Raw genomic sequence first — 25115 nt, 5'->3', positions numbered from 1 at the left:
TGCAAGTGGGTGGGTAAATTCATCCTAACTGCCCAAGGACTTCTTTCAAATGGAGACAACCTCTCCAGTCCTTGGTTCCCCTATTATATACTCAGTGAAATTTGCTTTATTGAGTTCAGTAGAGCGGGGCACTCATTCCCAGCGTATTTTTTTCTCATATTAGTAGTGGCCACTTGTCTCTAACACACCATTGTATTTCACTCTTAAAAGCTATTGTCTTTAATTTCTATTGCATTAGAGCTCATGATGTTACTTCCATCCACATTGCCTTTATGAGGCCTATTTCACGTAACTGGAATAATGTCACCTCTTGGCATTCATTCTGCATTTAAGGTACAATGTAAAAGTCACTCTTCTTGCCATTAATGTAGTATGGGAAGGTATCCTCCTTTTTCTTAATTTCTTCCCTTTTTGATTCAATAATAAGATATCTTTGAAGATGCAAAGTCAAACCTTTGAATCATGCATTTCCTACTTATATTGTACTTATTGTAAGAGTCTAGTCAAATCGTTTATTCATTTTAAGTTGACTATGGTGGCCATTCACTCTTGACAATTTGGCTCTGGAATCAAAACATGATACTAGGAACACAGGTAAGGATTTTATTCTTTATTTCTTTCTATTTTCTTAATGCAATTATTAAAAATGTAAAGTTTTTATGATTATTTAAAATGGAAAGCTGCACACTAAATGTGGAAAGCACGAGAAGGATTTGATTAGAAACACTTCACTTTTTACTTGCTTGCCTTCATGCTGGCTGACGGTCATAATGTCAAGTTCACCTTAACTCTTTGCAGTTTGCTAACTGCTGTAGCCACTAATGTTGCTGCCTGTTTTTGATAATATTAGAAACTAGCTTCTCACAGTGTCTAATCTGAAGTGCAGACTGCATGTTCCCCAGTGATTCTCAGGTCTTCAACACCAGGCTGGGAAGGCTGAGACATCCAGACTTATGGAACAAGCAGTCAGTATATTCTCTGTCTAGTTCTCAGACAGCTAATATTGGACAAGTCAGAGTGTATTGTGTGTATCTAGTGAAACCCTTTTTACCACACCCATTCTGTAGATTGTATTCCTCCAAAGATTGCCTACTCAACACATATATCTCCATGTTAAAAAATAAATTGTGACTTCAATAAGGACGTGGTATAGATATAAGTAGACTACTATGCAAATGGTGATCCACACATGCCTTTCAACCTCACTCATTTTTGCTCCCTCTTCCCTGAATTCTCCAAAGCAGCTCACTTTGTACCCACACAGACATGACTACCTCCTGAACTGGATGATAGGAATTGACTTTACACCTTAAACTTGACAAAACACTCCAGACCTACACAATGTTTCCAAATATGTGAAGAAAGTGGTAATTTTTCCCTTTCCTTCCTCACCCCAGTTAATATTTGTATCTACGAGAAAATAATCAAACTGCACATGACTTTAAAGCATGTTTTGCTGTCCCTTTGTTTCAAAATGCTAATTATCGCTGTGATGAGTGGTTATTATTTCATCAAGCTGATGTTCCATACTTTTATGACCTCTCAAATATTATTGAGCACTCGGGCTGCATCTTATTTTTCATTATTAAAATGACAGCATAATGAGGCTCTTCATAAACTCATGCCTTTGTCTTCAAAATATTATTCATACTGTGTGCCATCAAGATGTGCCGATATGTCAAAGGAGTGGAGGTTCTTTCGGTTCTTAAAAGGAGTTTATAAATTAGTATTAGAGAGTTTCTCAGCTCACACTCATCAGGGAAAAATGTGTGTGCCCAGTTTTTAAACATCTAGTAAACTACATATGCAATCTTACATTAGATACCTACTATTTTCATTGCCCTGAATTTTCTTTGTTCTTCTTCCCCTACTCTAACCTCTGCAACTGTCACTGTATTTCTCTGGCTTACAATACCATGTTTTCTTTACATGGAGCTGATTACTCTCAGCACAAGTAACATACCGCTGTCTTAGGTTTCAAGATAGAAGGGTGTCAATCTCTTTCATCACCATCCCCATTATCATCATCAATTATTCTTATTTATTTGGTTTTTATAGACCAGTCGTTAGCCCTGTCCAGGTCCACCCTCAGACAGTTCCTTACTCCATTTCTCCTCCCCTGTCTCCATGAGGATGTCCCTAGCCCTCCATTCGATTACCCCCACCAGACCTCCCACTCCCTGTGGCCTCAAGTCTCTCAAGGGTTAGGTGCATCTTCTCTCACTGAGGCCAGACCAGGCAGTCCTTTGGGGTCATTTTTATTGGATATTTTATGTTTTTACATTTCAAATGTTATCTCCTTTCCCGGTTTCCCCTCCAGAAACACCCTATCCCATCTCCTCCCCCTCTTCTATGAGGGTGTTCCCCCACCCTAGCACCCACACACTTTTGCCTCCCTACCCTTCCGTTCCCCTATACTGGGACATCAAGCAGTCATAGGAACAAGGGCCTTCCTCCCATTGATGTCCGACAAGGCCATCCTCTGTTACATATGAGGATAGAGGCATGGGTCTCCATGTAGCTCTTTCGTTTGTGGTCTAGTCCCTTGGAGCTCTGTGGGGGAGGGAGTCTGGTTGGTTGATATTTTTGTTCTTCCTATGGGGTTGCAAACCCCTTCAGCTCCTTCAATTCTTTCTCTAATTCCTCCATTGGGGACCCCGTGCTCAGTCCAATGGTTGGCTGCAAGCATCTGCCTCTGTATTTGTCAGGCTCTGGCAGCCTCTCAGGAGACAGTTGTATCAGGCTCCTGTCAGCAAGCACTTCTTGGCATCTGCAATAGTGTCTGGGTTTGGGTCTGTATATAGGATGGATCAGCTAGTGTATGCTGCCTGGTTAGTGGCTTAGTGTCCAAGATATCTCGGGGGTCCAGATTAGTTGAGACTGCTGGTCTTCCTATGGGTTCACCCTCCTCAGCTTCTTCCAACCTTTTCCTAATTCAACCACAGGGGTCCCAAGTTCTGTCCATTGGTTGGGTTTATGTATCTGCATCCGACACTTTCAGCTGCTTGTTGGGGCTCTTGAGGGACAACCATGCTGGGTTACTGTCTGTAAGCACACCATAGCATCAGTAATACTATCAGGCCTTGGGGCCTTCCCTTGATGCTGGATCCCAATTTGGGCCTGTCACTGAACCTCCTTTCCTCTGTCTCTTTTCCATATGACCCTGCAGTTCTTTTATCCAGGGACAATTATTTATCAGAGTTTTTGACTATGGAATAGCAACCACATCCTCCACTTGATGCTTTTTCTACTGGAGGTGGACCCTACAAGTTCCCTTTCCACACTGTTGGGCATTTCATCTAAGGTTCCTCTCTGAGCCTGAGCATCTCTCATCTCCCACATTTCTGATACATTCTAGAGGGTCCTCCAAACTTTAGATCCTGCTGTTGCCTGTTTCCATCTTTTCTGCTGGCCCTCAGAGGGGGGACGATCCCCATGTTCTCATCTCCCTCTGTATTTGTGTATGTGTTTATTTTGGTCTCTCTGTCTCTTTGTCTCTGTCTCTCTCTGTCTCTCTGTCTCTGTATGTGTATATGTTCATGTGTGTGTGTTCATGTAATGTGTTTGTTTCTCTGTGTAAGTAAGTTCATGTGTGTGTTAGTGTATGTGTTTGTCTCTCTGTCTTTGTGTCTCTATTTCTCTCTAATACTTAGTCTCTCTCCTCTCTGTCTTTGTGTATGTGTGCTTGTGCACATGTGTGCATGTGTGTGTGTTTGTGTGTGTATTTATGTGTGTGTTTGTGTGTCTATATGTGTTTCTTAAGAGCTCATTTAAGAAATTAAACTCAAACCAGTTTGCCACATGACACAGGCTTCTGGTGACATTCAACTAATGAATTTTCTTCATGATTAACTACCGTTATACGTGGCCATTATCATGGATACATGCTCAGCCCATGCCATCCCACTTACGAGCAAGGTGGCTGTGTGAAGGCTCATTAATATAAGTGAGCCAGGACAGTATCCTTTTATGAAGTCAGAGAAAACTGGAGCGTGAAAAATATTACTCACAATCAAACAAATTGCTGAAACAAAACCTTGCTCTACTGGGCTGTGATGGCTATTCTTTTAACTAGAAATGGAAGGGAAAAGTTATGCAAATTATATAATGAATTCAGTATAAAAATTTTTCACTCTATCTGTATTCTTTTGGAGGCCCTGGTGAGATGGCAGAAAGAAACAAGAACAAGACTCAGACGCTTCCCACTTATTATTATTGTTAAAATTAATATTCGCGTTCATTTCCATAGCTTGTCAGGAGCCTCTGTAGAATTTACACTCTAAGAAGCCTCTCACCATTGCTTAATCTCTACTGACACCTGGTGGCCTAAATTACTTAAGTAGTTGTGGGAACTCTTACATGCTCATTAGAAGAATCTTTTGTGCTCTTTAGTTGACACCTTTTAGTATTTGGACACCATTATGAAACACTTATTTTTCCCTGTGTTTCAGTGATATGTGTGCATATGTGAAACAGAATACCTAGGGAGGTAAACATATGAAATTTGTGTTAATGCTTTATGTTGTTACCCAAATTAAACTGTTTATACTTTTGTTCCCCTTAAAAAGATTTGATTTCATATACTGTGTTATTAAGTATACTAAGAAAAGTGTTTGTGTACTTGTAAATCACATGCATTACAACCTTCAGTATCATAATTAACCCAGTAGATACCTTATTACACACACACACACACACACACACACACACATACACACACACATGTGTCAACATAGTTTGAGAGTTTCATGTTACTGAGGCCATTCTGAACTCCAACTACTTTCCAAGGTTACAGTAGTATAAAGGCCTCTTCCCGTTCTCTCTTCCTCCCTTCTTCTCTCAGTCCCTCTCCATTTCCCTCTCTCTATGTCTCTTTCTCCTTCTTTTCTCTCATTTCTAGGCCCTAAGATAAGTAGTTTTTCTCTGTCTCATGCTCCAATCAGAATGCTTTTAAGTCAAACATAGTATGAAAACTCCAAGTCCACAAGCCAATTTTTTTTGTCTTTGCAAGTAATTTCAAATATTGGTGGAAATCTGATATAGCTTATAACTACCATTGTCTTTTATAAAGAAATTCTTATTAGGTCTCACACTAGGTTCCTATCACTATTAGGAAAAGAGAAAATCCATTAGTCATACACATTCTTTGTGAGATGTATACATTTTGCCTTAGCCTACACAAGAACTTTCTTTGAATTATTCAAATAAATCATAGTTTTCAAACTCCTCAACCTTTCCATACATTCTTTTCTGCCTTGAATCATCTCTTCTACATTTCTTAATCTAGAAAATCCTGCCTTATATCCACACTTAGTTTGCATGTTATTTCTTCTTTAAAACCTATTCTGGCCATATAGTTTAGAATAATATACCAGCATACAGGCATACACATTTTATTTTATATTTCCCAATCATAGTCTCATTTTTCCTTGATAATTTGCTGCTACTTTAGTTTTCTTGACACTGCAGTTTCTTAAACAAGGAGGAGGGGGAGGAGGAAGGAAGAAGTTGGTACAGTAATATTGATATCAAACTACCTAATGGGCCAGTGCCTGAAATATGAACTAGCGAGGCATGCCATTTAGGAGCAGTTTCTGCTGCTGCTAGTGTGGATACAAGTCGCATGTTTCTTATTATGAGTCCACATCTAACATAAGGGCATGCATGACTTTCGCTTGTCTTTGTTGGTTTGTGAATATTGTAAACAAGTCCCTCACTGAACTTTCTTGAAAATAGGTCTCAGGCAGCAAGACGATCCTAAGAGAACATAAGCAATGGAGGAAATGTATTGTAAGGGGAGAAGAGAAGGTGCTAGGTATTTTTTAAAAAGGGAAAAGCAGAGAAGTAGACCACCTGGTGAACTAACATTCCCCTCCCCCTTCCCTTTGACATGCCATGAAGACAGTAAGAGATATCGACTTGGGAAGTGTAATTTTCTAAGAAACACAGATACTAATCCTACGCAGAAGCAGACTTCGGGATTTCACCAGCAAAATGGGAATAACAATATGAGCTGGGAACTGAACTCTTATATTTTTGGTTGTGAGTCTATCCTTTAATGGCTGAGCCATCTCTCCAGCCCCTGTAGGAGGACCAGCAGTCTCAATTAACCTGAATGCCTGAGATCTCTCGGACACTGGATCACCAACCAGGCAGCATACACCAGCTGATATGACACCCCCAGCACATATAGAGCAGAGGACTGCTGAGTCTGGGTTCAGTCAGAGAAGATGCACCTAATCCTCAAGAGAATGGAGGCCCCGGGGAGTTTACAGGTCTGGTAGGGTGGGCACATCCTCGTGGAGACAGGGTGGCAGGGAAGAGGTATGGGACGTGGGACAGTAGGAAAACCGGGAGGGGAACAAAATCTAGATTGCAAAACAAATAAATTAAGGAGGAGGAGGAGGAAGAGGAGGAGGAGGAGGAGGAGGAGAAAGAGGAGGAGGAGAAGGAGGAGGAAGAAGAGAAGGAGGAGAAGGAGGAGATGATAATGATGAGTTGGACGTGGAGCTAGGGAACTGGGAAGCAGGGAGTACTAGAGTGAGGTCTAAGTATTTCCTAACCCAGTAAATCTTATCCTGAGATTTGCAGGAGTAATATGCTTTCCCTATGGTAGTGGTCCTGTGTGCTCCCGTGAGTGTAACCATATGCCCCTAACTTGACTACACAGAACAAGTAGCCAGGCTAAATGATCTCCTCTTGTAATACAATGTCCAGCAGCACAAAAAAACTCCTATGTATGTAAACAAGGCATGTCTAGCACCCTTGCACTGACCAATGGTGTACACTCACCTTGATAATTCCTACTCACCCCAGAGGTTTAGATAACCTTTGTCCTCATCCCAATTAGATGAACTGTCTTACTGAAGCTGCATCTTAAGAGTCTGACCTAGTCATGTTAACTGCTTGCTGAGTTCTCTTCACTCTCAACCAACCATTCCTCTGTGGCCAGGCAGGGAAAGGGAACGTGAAAGACACTGGTCTGACCTATTAAGGAAGGATTGAGAGAGCTTTACTAAAGAGAAATATGTGACAAAGAAACAGAGTGCCCTTTAAAGTTTGAATCATGAATTAGTAACTTGGCTCAAAGGAATCCTATATGATCTGAGTACTTCAGTGTTTGTGTGCATGTTATATTCCTATATTCATATGTGCATGTACAAAGTCAGATATTTGTAATTTAGATGTAAATTTTCACAACTTTTTTCCCTCTGTGTTATGCAATATCCATCATAAACATCTATATAATTTTACTACTTAGAAATATATTGTAAGGATACAGAGTTAAGACATATATTAAATATTTTTTTAAAGAATAGGTGTTTTACAGTTTAAGTGCCACACATATCTGAGTTCCAAACATTTGTTTCTAATCCTACACCTTTGCTTCTGTCTTTCACCTTTGGATTCCCATAATGTACTCAAGGGTTTGTTATGAAAACAGCAGTGGTGACCAAAGCCTCAGACACTCTGAAGATATAGCAAGGAAAAGAAACAAAAGTGCTGGACAACAAGAAAATCACTGAACCTTCAGGGTAAAAAAAAATTACAACAAAAATCCATGTCGGAACCACAATCTTTATGAATAGAAATAGAATAATGAAGGGGTAAATCTGAGTGTGTGGATTTTCCTCAATTCTGTAGTGATTATTGAAAACATATTTTGTTTAAGAACATGGGTGACACAAACCAGAACATTGAGTCTAAAAGTTATTACTTCCCTACCAATATATTCTAAACCTTCCAAACACATTATGGATTTTAATTTAAACTTTGTATATTCTTAAAGCTCCCTCAGTTCACTAACCACTCTCTTTTGTCTTACCAAGATCTCTAAAATACTCTCTTCAAAACTCCTTTCTTATATTTCTCATATGTAATGAATTCCCATCTCCTTGTAGATTCTCATAGATTATCCCCGATGATTTATCCATGTATTCAACTTGATATTTTAGCATATGGTCTGATGTAGCCAGTGCAGGCCTACATAGTTCTTGCTATGGAACTGAGGATGATTGAGAAAGCCTGCCTCTTGCCTCTAACTCTGAATGCTGAGATTACAGACATGCACTACTACACTACCAACTTCCGACTCCATTATAAAAATAATTTTATTTTGACCATTTTTATTTTGATCATGGTACAGAATATGACATTCAATTTTATCTCTTTTGCAGGTAAAGAGATTATTTAGTTTTAAATACCAGTAGACCCTTTACTCAGTACATGCCCCACACCCCGAAATGCTGAATAATCTCATTGGCAAAGGAGAGAGGATACTCATAGTTGAGTGGGACTCTCACCTTCAAACCTTGCTTCATGAAAGTACAACATGAAGAACAGCATTGCTCTATACAGCATATAGAGTAATCATTTAGGTACCAATGAAGAGATTTCATGCCCATTTCATTGTCTGTTTTATTCCTTAACAACTCCATTTTCTCATCTAAAAAATGAAGACCACAGCCGTTTCTTACTCATAGTTGTGGTAATATTAAATGTTAGCATATGTGAGATGTTTTGAGATGGACTCTTTTCCCATGGAAAGCATTCTGTAATTGGTGGTTTCATGTATTGGACTCCCAATCAGTGGAAATCCTCTTCTTTCTTCTACCATTGTCCAAATGATTAGGGATCATTTACTGTGTCTCTTCCTCAGTTAAAATTACATTATAATGTAGTCACATTCATTGAATTTCTATGGTCTTCTCTTAAGCAATCTAAGCACTTGATAGAGCCACACTCATTTTAATAAATTCTGTGAAGCATCTTCATAATTAATATTTATTAAGCACCCAGCATGGAATAGACACCATTCAAAAGAAAAGTAGAAAGATTGAATCTGAGAAGATCTGCCTAATATGATCCTTCGTCTACATTGTAATTTTAATCAAGAATACCAATTGCCAATTTAGTGAACATTGTAACACCCTAGAGCTTTTGTAAATGGCAACACAGACTTCCCTTCCCCTCTGGTGCTTTGAAATGAGGCTACATATATATAGCGGGAAAGCAAAGCTGGTTACATAAACACCTTTCTGAGTTTAAAATCAAGATACTGGTGTCTTTAAGGGCTGGATTTGATAGCTCTCATCCTACAATCTGCACTCCAGAGACAAAGCAGGCCAAGAAGAGAGAAGTGTGAGGTCAGAATAAGCTATACAGGGAGCCCTTCTCTTAACAACAACAAAAAAATACAAAGGAAAACTAAAGTTGCCTGTATGACTTTCAAAAAATTATTCAAGCAGCTGGATCCTAAGTTATTATCCCTTTAAAACTGAAATTAAAATGCCCATGTAGCAGGGATATTGCCTTACACTGATCATTAGCAGTATTAATTTTAGCCACTTAAAATGATTTCAAAATATTATTTTACCTTTCCTGAATTATTTGAATATTTTCAGGAAAATCAAGGTCTTGTGGAACCACAAAATTTCACATTGGTCATAGGAAGGTATGGCACCCACACAGAAAAGTAACTTCAAAGCCTTTTGAATTTGTGGCATAGAGCTTTGCTATGGGGCGAGGCTGATGTGTCTCCATCCATAATAAATGACCTGCAGGACGAAGAAGAATAATCATCCTTGCAGTAGCTGGCTTTGTAAGGTGATTCACCTTTCCGCTTGAGAGGTTTCTTTGCCAATGCATATTTAGGGGAATAAGAACTTTACAGAGAGGAAAGCACATCAGACATTTATCTCAAGAGTTTCATTTTCTAAGGAAGAGCAGGTGTGTCCTACGATTTCTCAGAGGGGCAAATGCCTCTCTAAAGTCTCTGTCGGTGCTTCTAGAGTTAGTTGGAGGAGTTAGCATTGGATGGCTAGTTCAGGAAAAATATCCCATTTAAAGAAACTGGCCCAGGCAATATATTTCTTGCAAGACTGAATAGCCAGGAAACAATCGAAATTGTTGTAAACAAAAGAAAAATTCTCTAGGAGACAGTCCTGAAAAATGACACAGACTCAATCTAAAGTATCTTTAAATCACACTTTAAAAGTGCATTGATTATTGCTTCTATCTATGAGTCACAGGTCTGTCTTTTCCAAGTCATTCCACCTCTAATCTGTGCTCCACATATGTTCATAAGCTCCACAAACAGTTGCTGCTACAGTTTACTTCTTCTGGTACAACTGTATAATACCAAAAGATATAGCAAAGGTAATCCATAGATAAGTAATGCTTTTGAGTGCAAGGTGGGTGCTTTTCAATTATTACATTAATAGCAAAACATCTTCCCCATATGAAGACAGTAATTTTCAAATGCATTTTATCTGTGGATTTCATTCAAAAAACACTAGTTTAAAGAAAGTCACTGTACATAGACCCTTCACCAGAGTTGTACCAATAAGTTTCCATGCACAAATTTATGATAGCATCAGAATTATCACAGCATTAGATTACTAGATGTGTTAAAAATAAAGCTGATAAAATTGAGTCTCTGAATATCTCCGTAAACTAAAATTCAGTTACTATAAAATACTGGAGTTAAGATTCAGACGAAAGCAATCTGTATCATGATCAAATATTTGCAATATGAAAACAGATTTAACAATCCCAAACATATTGTAAATGTAAAGACAAAGAATCTCATGTGTATTATTTATCCAATACTTAGTATCTACTAACAGTTATGCCATGGGCTATTCACTAGAAGAGGAGAGGAGGCTATGTCCCATATTTAGGAGGTTTGCATTACAGTAGATAACACACAATTAAACAAACAACAATGTCTTAAAACAGGTTCTAGGACATTTTGATCATTGGCTCGGGCTTTCTGTTTTAGACATGCTTTTTTCTCATGCTGATAGCCTAACACAACGTATAGGTATATGTTCCATATATACCATATTTACACAATTAACAAATTGAACTGTTTAATCTCAATCTGTGGGATTGACTATGAATCACTAGTTTTTAATCAATTCTTGTTTTCCAAGCTCTACTTCACGTAATTCCAATATGATTCCCTACCTGTACTTTAAGAGCACAATGCTACAACCACCCCTTACATAGATTATTTTCCGACACCCCACACTGGTTTTTCAAATTCCCACTTTCCTTCCTCTACCACATCCTTTCACAGCTGGAACTTTTTAGTCTTCCTTTGGAACATGTACTTCCTCATTGCTCCTATAGATGTGCAATCCTTTGTTTTCAGCAACATAAAGTTTCCCAAGATTTACTTGCATAAATACAAAACAAAAACAGCAACAACAACAACAAAAACCTTCGTGAAACCTTAACTATGAATACAGCAAGTATGAAAAAGGATAAAGGATTCAAAAGTTCTGTCCTGAGAAACAATGTACTGTAGATTTAGACCTGTTGACTATTAGACCACAGTTCAAGTTTCTCCAAAGTTATATACTTTTATCATTACCGGTGCTAATTCAGATGATGGTTTGGATCACATCACTGTGGTCTTTCCACTATTACGCATAGGAGATCTTTAGGCTTCTGAGTTAAGTGATTTGTGAATCCTTTCACTAGACTCTCATTCTTATACATTCACTGGTTACACTATCTTTGTTCACTGCAGGATATTCTTGAATCCTTGTTTTGGTTATGTTTTGGCTGTCACATATGCTTTGTTATTTAATTTCCTACCCCAAAATTTCAAGACCCAATTGACGCCTCTGAGGAGCATTTCCTCATCCTTCTTTGCAAAATAAATCATCAAATCAGATATGGTTATATAATTGCATTCAAAAAGTAGACTTTGAATTTGATATCATATTCCCTATACCTTAAATTACAAAGTATCTCCAGATCCTAGCATATATTTTTCTCTAAAACTGACACATCAACATTTGGTAGCAAGATAATGCCTGTATATATGTTATTTAAATTCAAAATGTCAAAGTATGCAAATTATAAACATTTAGGAAATTCAGTTTCGATTCTTGCTTGCATATTTTGAAAGCAAATGGTATGTATTACCATTCTAACTTCTTGAATTATATCCATGCTTAATAGGATAAAGAGGTTTCTGCTTGGACTGGCTCTATACTCAACTTTCTTCAATTTGCTTTCTAGAGAAAATGTACAATATAAAGTCAGATTATACCACTCCCTTGGTTAAGAAGCTAGCCATGTTCTAAGTGCCACTGAACAACTTGGTGATAGTTTGTTCTGGCCCTCTCTACTCTCTTCACAATTGTACCTTGCTCTATTATCAATTTTCTCCTCCAAAAATCTATTTTATATTTGAGCCTCATCATAACTACTCAATGTCTTTATCATATGATATTTCGATTAGTGCCTTTTATACACATATTTAAAGACATATTCTCTTATTATTTCAAATGTTTTATGCTAATTTGAATAAGGAATATCTTTTTTATTGGATTTTTTATTTATTTGCATTTCAAATGTTATCTCCTTTCCTGGTTTCACATCCATAAACCCTCTATCCCATCCCCCTCCCCAAACACTCACCCCTTTCCACCCTCTCACCCCCCATCCTGACATTTTCCTTCACTGAGGGGTCCAGTCTTGGCAGAACTGAGGGCTCCTCCTCCCATTGGTACCCAACAAGGCCATCCTCTGCTACATATGCAGCCAGAGCCATGAGTCTGTCCATGTGTACTATTTAGATGGTGGTTTAGTTCCTGTAACCTCTTGTTGGTTGGTATTGTTGTTCTTATGGGGTTAAAAACCCCTTGAGCACCTTCAATGAATAAGGAATATCTTAAACAGCAAAAGCTTTTCTAACCAACTCCATACTCCCTAGCAAAGAAAGACTAAGTTACCAATTCCATACTTCCTAGCAAAGAAAGACTAAGTTGTTTTTAATCTGGTTTTCATAAATCCCTGATATTGCCATTGTCATAAAATTTCTAAGTTTACTTTTCCATCCTGCTTTCTTGCCTATATACCTTATTAAACTTCAGTTTAGTTCTTGTACTATTGTATTTATATTAGTGTTTCCAAAACTTAACTTTGTTTTTGATACAATGTAAGTATTCAATAACATTGTTGAGTAGATAAAATGAATTTTTGTTTAGATCTGGGATTCAGGCAAATGGTTAAGAGCATCGTGGAATCTAAGAACAGTGAATCTCCAAGGGTTATCCAAATTTAACCAAGGAAGAGTTAAGCCAGATACAAGTCTGAGTTCTTCACAGCGGGTGGGATGGATGAAAGAGACAGACAGTTAGACAGACAGAAACACACACACACACACACACATACACAGAGAGAGAGAAAGAGAGAGAGACAGAGAGAGAGATACAAACAAATGAGAGAGACAAACAGAAAGGCAGAGACAGAGAGAGACAGAGACGGGGAGAGAATTTAAGTCCGAAGTGAGAATAAGAAGCTTTTACTGAAACAGACCTTAGTTTAGTAAATCCCTATCATTCTAGAAATTTGCTGTCTCAAAAATAGATAAGCAAGCATATGTTGGCATTCATAAAGATGAACACAGATTTGCCATGAACAAAAACAACAGAAAGATATATGAATTTGAGAGTCTGAACTTGAAGTTTTCTCCTCTTTTATGTTGGTTTCATCCACAAAAAATAAAAAGAATTTAGATTCTTTTGGTCAAATAACTCAAATGAGTCACTTCTGTTTAATGAACCGAGGAGACTGCCTTCCTCTGCTATTGTCAAAACTCTACTGAACTTGTTTCTTATGGTGCATCACCTACACTACCAAAATGACCTTGTCTAAAATTAATAAAATAACAGTGATTACGTTCATAAAATCTACAATGTTATCAGTTTTTCTAACTCAGACATGGACCCACATCTAATCAATTAGATAATTGACACTTGCTCCATAAAATTATTCCATGAGATAAGCTAGGTCCATAACCATCAGCACAGTCTTTTAGCCACAATGATTAGAAGAGAGATTTAAATTTCCCATTAGAAAAGATTGGCTGGTAATATATGTTTTAAAGAACAGGGTAATACAAACCATAAAATAACAAAATTAAAGTATAAATTTAAAAGTTATTTGACAAGAAAAAATTTATATATGAATAGATTTTTTGGTAGTCTATATTCTATTAAATTTGGAAATTAATTGTGCTTAATGCATTTGTATTGATGATCATATTTATTCTTTGTTGTGTTTTTGATTATTATCAATTAATTATTGTAATTTTCTACATACCATATGTTGCTGCCTACAGTTCCACCTTACAGAGTTATTTTGCCTATCCCCCTTCTCCTTCACCCTGGTATCCATCCCTCTCTGGGGCACCAAGTCTCTACATGATTAGGCACATCTTTCTTCCCTGAGATCAGACAAAGCATTCCTCTGTTACATATGTTCCAAGGGACTTCAGAAGAGCTCTCAGGGGTTAGTTACCACTGTTGGTCTTCCTATGGGGTTGCCATCAAAACTCAAGTAACAGCACAGGTAGGACAGGATGTAGAGAAAGAGGGACATTCCTTCATAGCTGGTGGGATTTCAAACTGGTACAACGACTTTGGAAAGTAATCTGGCATTTCCTCAGAAAATTGGAAATAGTTCTACCTGAAAACCCAGCAATACTGCTCCTGGGCATATATACAAAAGATACTACACCATACCACTAGGACTCATGCTCCACTATGTTCATAGCAGCCTCATTTGTAATACCCATAAGCTGGAAACAACCCAGATGATCCTTAACTGAAGAATGGATGCAGAAAATGTGGTTCGTATACACAATAAAATACTGTTCACCTGTTAAAAACGAGGACACCATGAATTTTACAGGTAAATGGGACTAAAAAATATCACCCTGAGTGAGGTAACCAAAACCCAAAAGAACATGCAGGGTATATACTCACTGATCAGTGGATATAAGCTCAAAAGTACAGAATAGCCAAAATACATCCCCATAGACCTTAAGACAATAAACAAGGAAGGCCCAAGTGAGAATGCTTTGATACCATTTAGAGGGGAATAAAGTAATCATGGAATGGAGAGGGAAGGACAGGCCTGGGTGGGAGAGAGAAGTGGAATAGAAAAGGGGGAAAGATAAGGTATTATGGGGAGAGGGAGAGTGGCAAGAAAGAAGCCTAGAAGGCTAGAGTAATTAATGTGCAAGGGGTGGGAGGTGGGATGGGAGGAATGAAAGTCCCAGAGACCTGGGATGGAGGAGGCTCCAGGCACTCAATGTGGGTGACCTTAGCCAAAATACCCAACAGTCAGGAGATAGATCCAGAAAAGACTGCCTCAAGTAGTTAGACAGGACACCCAGTGGAGAGATAAGGGCACCAACTCACCGCAATTTTTCAACCAAAAATTGTTACTTTTTTTTTATTAACTTGAGTATTTCTTATATACATTTCGAGTGTTATTCCCTTTCCCGGTATCCGGGCAAACATCCCCCTCCTCCCTCCCCTTCCTTATGGGTGTTCCCCTCCCGACCCTCCCCCCATTGCCGCCCTCCCCACACCAGTCTAGTTCACTGGGGGTTCAGTCTTAGCAGGACCCAGGGCTTCTCCTTCCACTGGTGCTCTTACTAGGATATTCATTGCTACCTATGAGGTCAGAGTCCAGAAACTGTTACTTTTTAAAAGAAATTCAGGGACAAATATGGAGCAGAGTCTGAATGAATGACCAACCAGTGACTGGTCTAACTTGGGATTCATCTCATGGACAGTCAGCAAACCCTGACACTATTACTGATGTTATGTTGTGCTTGAAGACAGGAACCTAGCATGGATGTCCTCTGACAGGCTTTCCAGCAGCTGACTAAGATAGATGCAGATACTCACAGCCAAGCATTGTACCGAGGTTGGCAATCCATGTGGAAGAGCTAAGGGAAAAAATTAATAATTCCATGACTTTCCCTACCCACTTAAATATCTACCCTGATATCTCTTGAATATCCACCTCACTCAGGATCATAGATCTGTATCCCTCTGTCCTTTGCTTCTGTCACTTCTTTATTCTGACCCCGTTGTCTCATTAATATAGTGAAGCTATCATTATGTTGGTCTCAATAAGATAAATCGGAATAATTGTTCTCATCTTAAGACTATTTGGTCACATTTTCATAAATTACAATATATCCAAGGTATCCAAGGATAAGGATCTGTATCTCTGGCTTAGGAGACATTATCTGCCTTACTGTAAAATCACAGCTATTACAGAATCAACAGTCATTCACTATGAAATTAAGTTTCATTTCTAACAGAGGCAGTTTCCAAATGACTCAAAACGGCAATCTCTTATCTATTGTCTGTGTGATATGTAGACATTGTTTCATATCCCAGTCTACAGTGATGTAAAGATACAGGGGAAATTTAATGTGAATATATTCTATTGTTTGTCTCACAGACCAGTTTTTTTGGGTCATGCCTAAAGCCTCTCTCTCAGCTGTAAGCTGTAGGGAAGTGAATTGTTGCCTGGAAAGTTGCATCTGTGTTTTCTCCAGGCAGTCAGAAGATATTCGTTTCCGTATGATTTACATTGCCAACAAATCTTTGCACCTAGTTAGTTTCCTGTCAGCAAATGATATGATGACATGCATCATTTTTATCATAAATGTTTGTGAAAGTCAGTCAGTCAACAAGCTATATCGAGAGCCTAAAAATGTGGTTCACATACATCAATGTTCTATTAGTAGTAACATAATCACTCGGATGCCACTAATAATAATATTTCAAACAATTCTTTTTTAAGGAAAATTTTGACAAATGTACAGATTGTAGAATTACACATATACACACAGACACACACAGAGACACCCCCCCCACACACACACAATGTAATTGTACTAGGAAATTCCTGTATGGGACTTGGAGCCTTAAAAATGGCCTTGGATTGTGATTCTCACTGTGCACCCTTGCATCTATCCTCTTTTTAGTTTTTTAACTAAACACGCAAATACATGTATATGGAGTATTTTCAATGGAAAAAATTCGATTTGTATATGTAAAACATCCAGCAAAGTGCTATGAACAGAGGAAGCAAAACCAGCCTAAATAACTTGTAACTCTAAGAAACTGGACTCTAAAGTAAGACTCCTTATTATCTTAGAGTAGATATCAAAATGTTCAAATATTTTTGAATTTATTATTCACCTACATAAGAGCCCCTTTACACAGTATCCCATCTAACCAGCATGTTTCCAAATGACTTTACCTGGTTAACATACAAGAGAACATTACCTACCATTCTCATACAATGTTAGAATACCTATTGAACACTTTCAGACCATGTAGAAGGTACTACTTGATTGGCAGACAGACTGCCATTCAAAGGGCATGGCAATTGACCTTAGCTGTCAACATCAGCAGCAGCTGTACTCGTGCCTCCATACTTTAATACTCTGTGGCTTTAAGTATCTAAAGGAGTTGTTTTCAACCTTCATAATGCTGCAACCATCCTGTTTTGATGACCCCCAAACCATAAAATAATTTCCTCTACTTCATAACTGTAATTTTGCTACTGCTATACATTGTATTGTAAATATTTGATATGCAGGATATCTGATATGCATGACTCAAAGGTTGAGAACCATATCCGCCCAAACTGGAAATAACATGGACATTCTAATATATAATATAAATTTTATTTAACATTTTTCAGTTTCTGCACTAATGCCCTATTCAGGAGCATGTGTCACATTTACCGTCATGACAACTAAGCTGTTCCTTTATAAGAAACTACTCTGAAGCCTTTTTATTTTTTTTAATTTCTTTGCTTTACTTGAATCACATGCAGAACTTGTGAGGAATGGCCTTCAGTTTGGGGTTATGTGACTTGTCTGAATAAGTAGATTCTGGTTATTTATCTCTTGTAGAGATTCTGCAGTCTCCAAGTTTTCTAAAGCTATTACTGTCTCTTTGAAATGATCTGTATCTTGTGGGAAGATACTCTGAGACTATGCAAATATCTTGTACCTTATACTCTAGGGAAATACACACTGAGGTAAGTTGCCTCTCTTACAGTTATGAGTGACTAGACTTACTTTAAATTAGATTTCATATCATTGATTTTATTAATTGGGTCATTAGCTTCTTTAAACTGTTTTTTGTGGAGTGTTTGTGCATGTGGATGTGTGTCTCTGTGTGTGTTTGGGGATGGTTATTTAGTATCTAATTGCAACAATAAAAAGATAGAACTCGGAAAGGTCTGTGAATATAATACCATTACACTGTGAGATTATGCAGGATGGAATTTATCCAGTGTAGGATTAGGTAGAAAAACATTAGGATTACAAAATGTACCCAATGCTACCAATGTTGTGGAAAAAGAGAGACAATAAATATTGGAGCATAACATGCAAGTGAAATTGGCATGTAAAGAGACCTAAAAGACAGCTGAAGTGATGGGATGCATACTTGCAATGGGCTGCCTTTAAGGAGAGGTTAAATGGTAAAATTTAATAGGAAATGATAAAAGATTTTTTTATGAAGGTGCCTTTTTAAGGTTATGTTTTAGGAGAATTTAATTATCTTTGTTTAACTACTTGTAACTAAAATTTGTGAAGTCTAGTTTTCTGATTTCATTTGAGGCATAGACATTGGTATTTTATTATGTTGGAAAGAGTATGGGAACTCTTAAAGCTATGTAAAACCCCTTAAAGAATTAGAGTAATTTCATGAGAGAACCCTAAATTTTCACTCATTGTGACTCATTTTAAAATCTTTCCATTTCAATTTACTGTTACTTTCACTTTATATTTGAACCCAGAGTTTTTGTTTTTTAAAACCAAAAAGGTGCTGATAAATGTGATAAGTTCATAGTAATGATACTAATTCAATTTTCTCTATGTACTAAATGATACATTTCAATTGTTTTAAAAATAGCTGTATACACGAGGAAGTGGTTATTTTTCATTCAGACCTGGGGTCCTGGATTTATGTGTATCAATGTATTTATCATGTGCCTAATGTATTATCGCAGCTAAACCAATATTTTTATCTTCTTCTGAGGCTGACATTTGTACATTTCACAGGAATTCCCTTATACTATCTTAAGTAGACACAGGAATCGTAGCCCTAATACTTGTTATGAATAGAGGAATAACCATTAATTTCAACAGTACAATGCAGTTTCAAGGTCTGTAACTGTCAAGCATTAAATATCCAGTTTTTGTTCCACTTTCTTAGTATTGCTAATTAATAACTGGTTCTCCCAAGAATTGTTTTTCTCCCTATTTTTTTTACTTCTGTTAACATTTGAGACAATAATATAATTATAACTTTTCTCTTTCCCTTTTTCCTCCAAAACTTCCTACTTCCACTTCCTTACTCTTGTTCAAATTCATAGCTTTTTATTTCATCATGTGCTACTGTGTGTGTGTCTCTCTATGTATGTAAATTCCTAAATACAACCTCTTCACTTTATATAATGTTATTTGTGTGTCAGTGTTTAGGGCTAACCACTTGACACTGGACAACCTGATTGATGCGCTGTTCTCTAGAATAGAACATCTCTTCTGCCAAAAGTTTTTCCTTAGCTGACACCTGACCACACTTGTAGCTTTGTTTCATTACACCATGCCCCGTGTTCCTAAATTCCAACCTTTCAAAGTTTCCACAAATTATTTATAAAGCTCCCTAAGCAATTTTGTTTTCACTCTGTTCTAATCTGAATCTTACTATTTAGGATTCCTATTCTGAATCTACTGTTTAGAATGTTGGAATTCCTCGACATTATATTATTATATTCTGCTGTGCTATCAGATGATCTCCTCTCACAAATTGAATATCTGAAGGAATGATATAGGAAAAAAGAATTATCACCACAGAGTAGTAACAATCAGAGTAAATGGTATGTATTCAGCTTTCATCAACGAATCCTAGAAGCAGTTCCTGTTTGACTAGCGTGAGATATGTTTAAATATATATTTTTACACTGAAGAAAACAAATGGAAGCACATGCATAACCTTTTCTGCATCAACATGTTCAAAATTACAAAAATGCACTTGCATTGACACTTCACAAATAGATACCTTGTATTTAAAACTATCCCCCGCCTCAAATAACTGGCACAGACAGCAAAACCAAAAAAAAAAAAAATGCCTCTTGACCAAACATCTGATGCAATTCACAAGATAAAGAATAGATCTTTGTGTTTCAGTGATTCACAACCCTTTTATTTAAGTCCACAGGACTTTCTACACAAGATCTAACACATTGTATAGGAAACAAATCTGGATTGCTCTTCACTTACTGTAAAACCTCCAACTTTGCTTATAACAGTTATCATAACCTTTATGACCCATGCATAACAAAATGCATGTTTCTCTTATTATATTAAATCCCCCAAATCTTCTATGATTTTCAAATTACCTGTTAGAAAAAAATCAAATAGTGTGATAAAATTACTATAAAATATTTTATTACTATTTTCCAGTGCACATAGTTTAATTCTTTTTAAAATATTCCTTAGCAAACCCATAGGTATGTAATAAAGAATATTTCTTAGTTATTTAATTTGAGGGTCACAATGCTAGAAATGTAGAATATACACTCAACAAAATGAGCAAACGCAGAGATGTGGTCACTTACCAGTGTTTATCTAAGCATTCAGTTCAAAACAAAATTGACCTTAAAAGAAAAAAAAACAACAATTAATATATAATAATGAACATATAAAACATACATCTCATATTAGTATTCTGTTCATTCATTTAACTTCTGAGAATTGGTCATCCCAACCTTTAATTCCTACCACAGAATGGCAGCAGCTGGATTTTGTCCCACAATTGCTGGTTCATAGCTAATTTGGGTGCATACTTCTCTAGTACACTGATGACTAGAGGTTAGAGACAGCACATGAGGAAAGTACCTGACTGCCTGAGTTGGAGGGTCGAAGTAGAAGATTTAATTTAAATAGCAGTTTCTATTTTAAGATAGACTATACGTCGGTCTAGAAAACATAACAGAAATCTATGTGGTCAGAGGTGATCCATCAACCATCTGCCACATTCCTAGCCCTTGGCTCACATCCAGAGGCCAGATGTTGGAACCCCCCATTCTCCATAAAACTTTTAGAATTGAAGGCTGCTTCGGAGATCTTGACAATAGACTCATCACTTTAGAGAAATATTTGTCTCACCAGCATTAATATGCTCTAATACTCAAAGGATGTGCTTTGCAGATACTGAACTCATCACAAACACACAATCAAAGCTAAGCTTGTACTTTTCCCACCATTGAAGTGCTGATGAAGTAGAAAATTAATATCTTTCCTCCACAAATATTATTGGTTTCATTTCAGGTATACCATTTTTTTGTATAATTATGGTTACCACAAACTGAGAAAGCTATGTGTTTGAGATTAAATTGTCTAAATAAGTGAAAACATATTTTATATCTTATAAATCCCAAGTCTTGGGTAGATTTTTTATTATTCTTTTAAATTTTTATTTTATGTATTGAGATTATCATATAATATTAAATCATTCCCCTATTTTTTCTTCCTCTAAACTCTCACATACACTCTTCCTTCATCTCTTTCCAGTTCATAGCACATATTTCATTACCTTTTGATAAATCTGTACAAACAAGTAATTTGTATATCCAAAATATAAAAAAGCAACCTCTCTGTTTGAATAATGTTATTGATATTTAGTGTTTGCGATTGGCCCATGGCCATTTTGTAATAATTACCAATTGGTTGGCCTTCCCTGTGGAAGTCTATTTCTCCTGCTCTTGGCATTTCTTAGTTGCCTACAATCCTTTATTTAGCCTTGAGATATTCCACACTTCCCACCCTATTTGCTATAGCATGTTGATGGTTATTGTCTGTGTTCATCTCATGTTTACAAAATCATGCTGTTGAAATGTTATTGATGCAGCTTCCGGCATGCACAGATAACAAAAAATCCCTTAGCAAACTTTCTGATCCTCTGGTTTTTAAAACCATCCAACATCACCCATACCCTAGGGGTAGTGCGCCAGCCTTAGGTGTGGGTATTGAATGCATATACAGTGGTTGCTACTAGGCTCCACAAGTTTGGTCTTCTGTGATGGTTTCCTAGGCAACTACCAAGGCTACTAAACTTAGGAATCTTGGAGGAGAACCTACAACTACCACTTAGCTCAAACCAACATAATCCTCAGCTACAGTCTACATAATTACATAATACAGTCCTTAGGCTCACCAATAGGAGTGACTCTGACCCCTTATCAAGGAAATTTCTCTTTACAACAGACAGTACTGTGTTATTACAGGGGGACTATAGATATTGAGAAAATGTGTTAGAAGACAAAGATGAGTAAGTGAAAAGAAGTTTGCAACTTAGTTCAGTGTTTAAGGTCGACCAATGAATATTTAATACTTTAAATAATATTATATTAATAACTAAGTAGGAGAGATGAGGAAGGTGATTTGCAGTGAGTAAATTTATAAATTTATAAAGAAAATTATATAGATAGAATTCTTCTTTTTGCAGTTTTTATTGGATATTTTATGTATTTACATTTCAAATGTTATCCTCTTTCCTGGTTCCCCTCCAGAAATCCCCTATCCCATTCCCTTCCCCCTGCTCCTATGAGGGTGCTCCCACTCCGAAACACCCATTTCCACCACACCACTATGGCATTCCCCTAACTCAAGGGAATCCAGCTAGATAATGCCAACCTTTGCTACATGTGCAGCTGGGGCAATATGTACTCTTTGGTTGGTGGTTTAGTCCTTGGAAGATCTAGTAGGTCCAGTAGGATCTGGTTAGTTGATATTGGTATTCTTCACATAGGGTTGAAAACCTCTTCAGCTCCTTCAGGCCTTTCTCTAACTCCTCCATTGGGGACCCCATGCTCAGTCTAATGGCTGACTGTGAGCATCCACATCTGTATTTGTCAGGCTCTGGCAGAGCCTCTCAGAAGACAGCTATATCAGGCTCCTCTCAGCAAGTTCTTCTTGGCATCCACAATAGAGTCTGGGTTTGGTGTATGTATATAGGATGGATTCCTAGGTGGGGCAGTCTTTGGATGGTCTTTCCTTCACTCCGAGCTCCACATTTTGTCTCTGTATTTCCCTTAGACAGGAGCAATTCTGGGTTAAAAATTTGGAGATGAGTGTGTGTCATGATCCCCCAACCAGGGGTCTTGCCTGAAATCTGGATATGGTCTTTACATGCCCTTTTGGACATTTCAGCAACTCTCATCCCTGTTAGGTCCTGGGAGCATCTTGCTTTCCTGGCATTTGGGACTTGCTGATGGTTACCTTCAGTTCCCCATCCCCCATTGCTACACACCTCTGTTCAAATACGTGACCTTCAGGATATCATCCTTATCTCTTCACATACCCGATTCTGCCCCTCCCCCATTTTCTCCCTCTACTTCCCCTCTTCTTCCTGTCCCTCTCATCCTCTACCTCCCATAAGTATTTTGTCCCACCTTCTAAGAAGGATTGAAGACTCCACACTTAGGTCTTCCTTCTTCTTGAGCTTCAAATGGTCTGTGAATTGTATCTTAGGTATTCCAAGCTTTGGGGTTAATATTCACTTATCAGCTAATGCATGCCATGTGATTTTTTTTGTTGTTGTTCTTTTTGTGTGACTGGCTTAAGTCAGTCAGGATAATATTTTCTAGTTCCATCCATTTGCCTATGACTTTCATGTAGTCATTGTTTTAGATAGCTGAGTAGTACTCTATTGTGTAAATGTACCACATTTTCTGTATCCATTCCTCTTTTGGGGGACATCTGGGTTTTTCCAGCTTCTGGCTATTATAAATAAGACTGCTATGAACATAGTAGACTATGTGTCCTTGTTATATGTTGGGGCATCTTTTGGGTATGTACCCAGGAGTGGTATAACTGGGTCCTCAGGTAGCTCTATGTCCAATTTCCTGAGGAACCATCAGACTGATGTACAGCACAGTTGTACCAGCTTGCAGTCTCACCAACAATGGAGGAGTGTTCCTCTTTCTACACATCCTGGCCAGCATCTGCTGTTACCTGAATTTTTTATCCATTAGCCATTGTGACTGGTGTGAGGTTGAATCTCAGGGTTGTTTTGATTTGCATTTCCCTGCTAACTAAGGATGTTGAACACTTCTTTAGGTGCTTCTTAACCATTTGACATCCTCAGTTGACAATTTTTTGTTTAGCTCTGTACCCTATTTTTAATAGGGTTATTTGGTTCTGTGTATTCTATCTTCTTAAATTCTTTGTAAATATTGGATATTAGCCCTCTATCAGGTGTAGAATTGGTAAAGAACCTTTCCCAATCTGTTGGTTGGCATTTTGTCCTATTGACAGTGTCCTTTGCCTTACAGAAACTTTGCAATTTTATGAGGTCCCATTCGTCTATTGTTGATCTTAAAGAAAATGCCATTGATCTGTTCAGGAGATTTTTCCCCTGTGACCATGTGTTTGAAGTTCTTTCCCATTTTTCTTCTATTAGTTTCAGTGTATCTGTTTTTATGTGGAGGTCCTTGATACACTTGGGCTTAAGCTTTATACAAGGAGATAAGAATGGGTCGATTTGCATTCTTCTACATGTTGCCCTACAGTCGAACAAGCACCATTTGTTGAAAATGCTATCTTTCTTCCAGTGGATGGTTTTAGTTCCTTTGTCAAAGATCAAGTGACCATAGGGGTGTGTGTGTGTGTGTGTGTGTGTGTGTGTGTGTGTGTGTGTGTGTGTGTGTGCATGTACATGTGCATGTGTGTGTGTGTGTGCGTGCGTGCGTGCGTGCGTGTGTGTGTTCATTTTTGGGTCTTCAATTTTATTTCATTGATCTACCCACCTATCTCTGTACCAATACCATGTACATTTTCATCACTATTTCTCTGTAATACAGCTTGAGGTCAGGGATGGTGATTCCCACAGAAGTTCTTTTATTGTTGAAAATACATTCTGCCATCCTGATTTTTGGTTATTCCAAATAGAGATTTCTAGAGCAATGAGAAGGTTATAGCTTTAAAGATGATACATTTATGGTTTTTTTCAAGAACACAGGAAAATATTTTGACTGGTAATTGATTTGCTTAACAATTTTTCTATGTTTAAAAGATGTTCAGGCCTAAAACACAACTCAAAATCCTCAGCACAAAATAGCACATTTTACTATAGAGTAATGCCTACAGCATTTAACTCTCTTTCTCTAGTTACCAAATATCTTTAAAAGATTCACAAATGTTAGAAAACTTCAAATGGGTTGCATGCCATGTCAATGATTTCAAGTAATTGTTGAAGTTT

The 25115-nt window shown here is 37.5% G+C and overlaps 1 protein-coding gene across 4 annotated transcripts in view; it reads right to left on the bottom strand.

The window, feature by feature from the left end:
* Positions 1–25115, bottom strand: part of Tenm4 (teneurin transmembrane protein 4) — a 2974939-nt gene that overhangs the window by 2597711 nt on the left and 352113 nt on the right. For all 4 annotated transcript variants that reach the window (XM_039113155.2, XM_039113170.2, XM_063262756.1 and 1 more), the window contains exon 2: positions 20473–20511. The gene's annotated coding sequence lies outside the window, so the exon portion shown is untranslated. The remainder of the gene's footprint in view (positions 1–20472; positions 20512–25115) is intronic.

This window comes from Rattus norvegicus, chromosome 1, assembly GCF_036323735.1.
Source record: "Rattus norvegicus strain BN/NHsdMcwi chromosome 1, GRCr8, whole genome shotgun sequence".
NCBI classification, from domain to species: Eukaryota; Metazoa; Chordata; class Mammalia; order Rodentia; family Muridae; genus Rattus; species Rattus norvegicus.
This window is presented reverse-complemented; position numbering and strand designations above follow the sequence as displayed.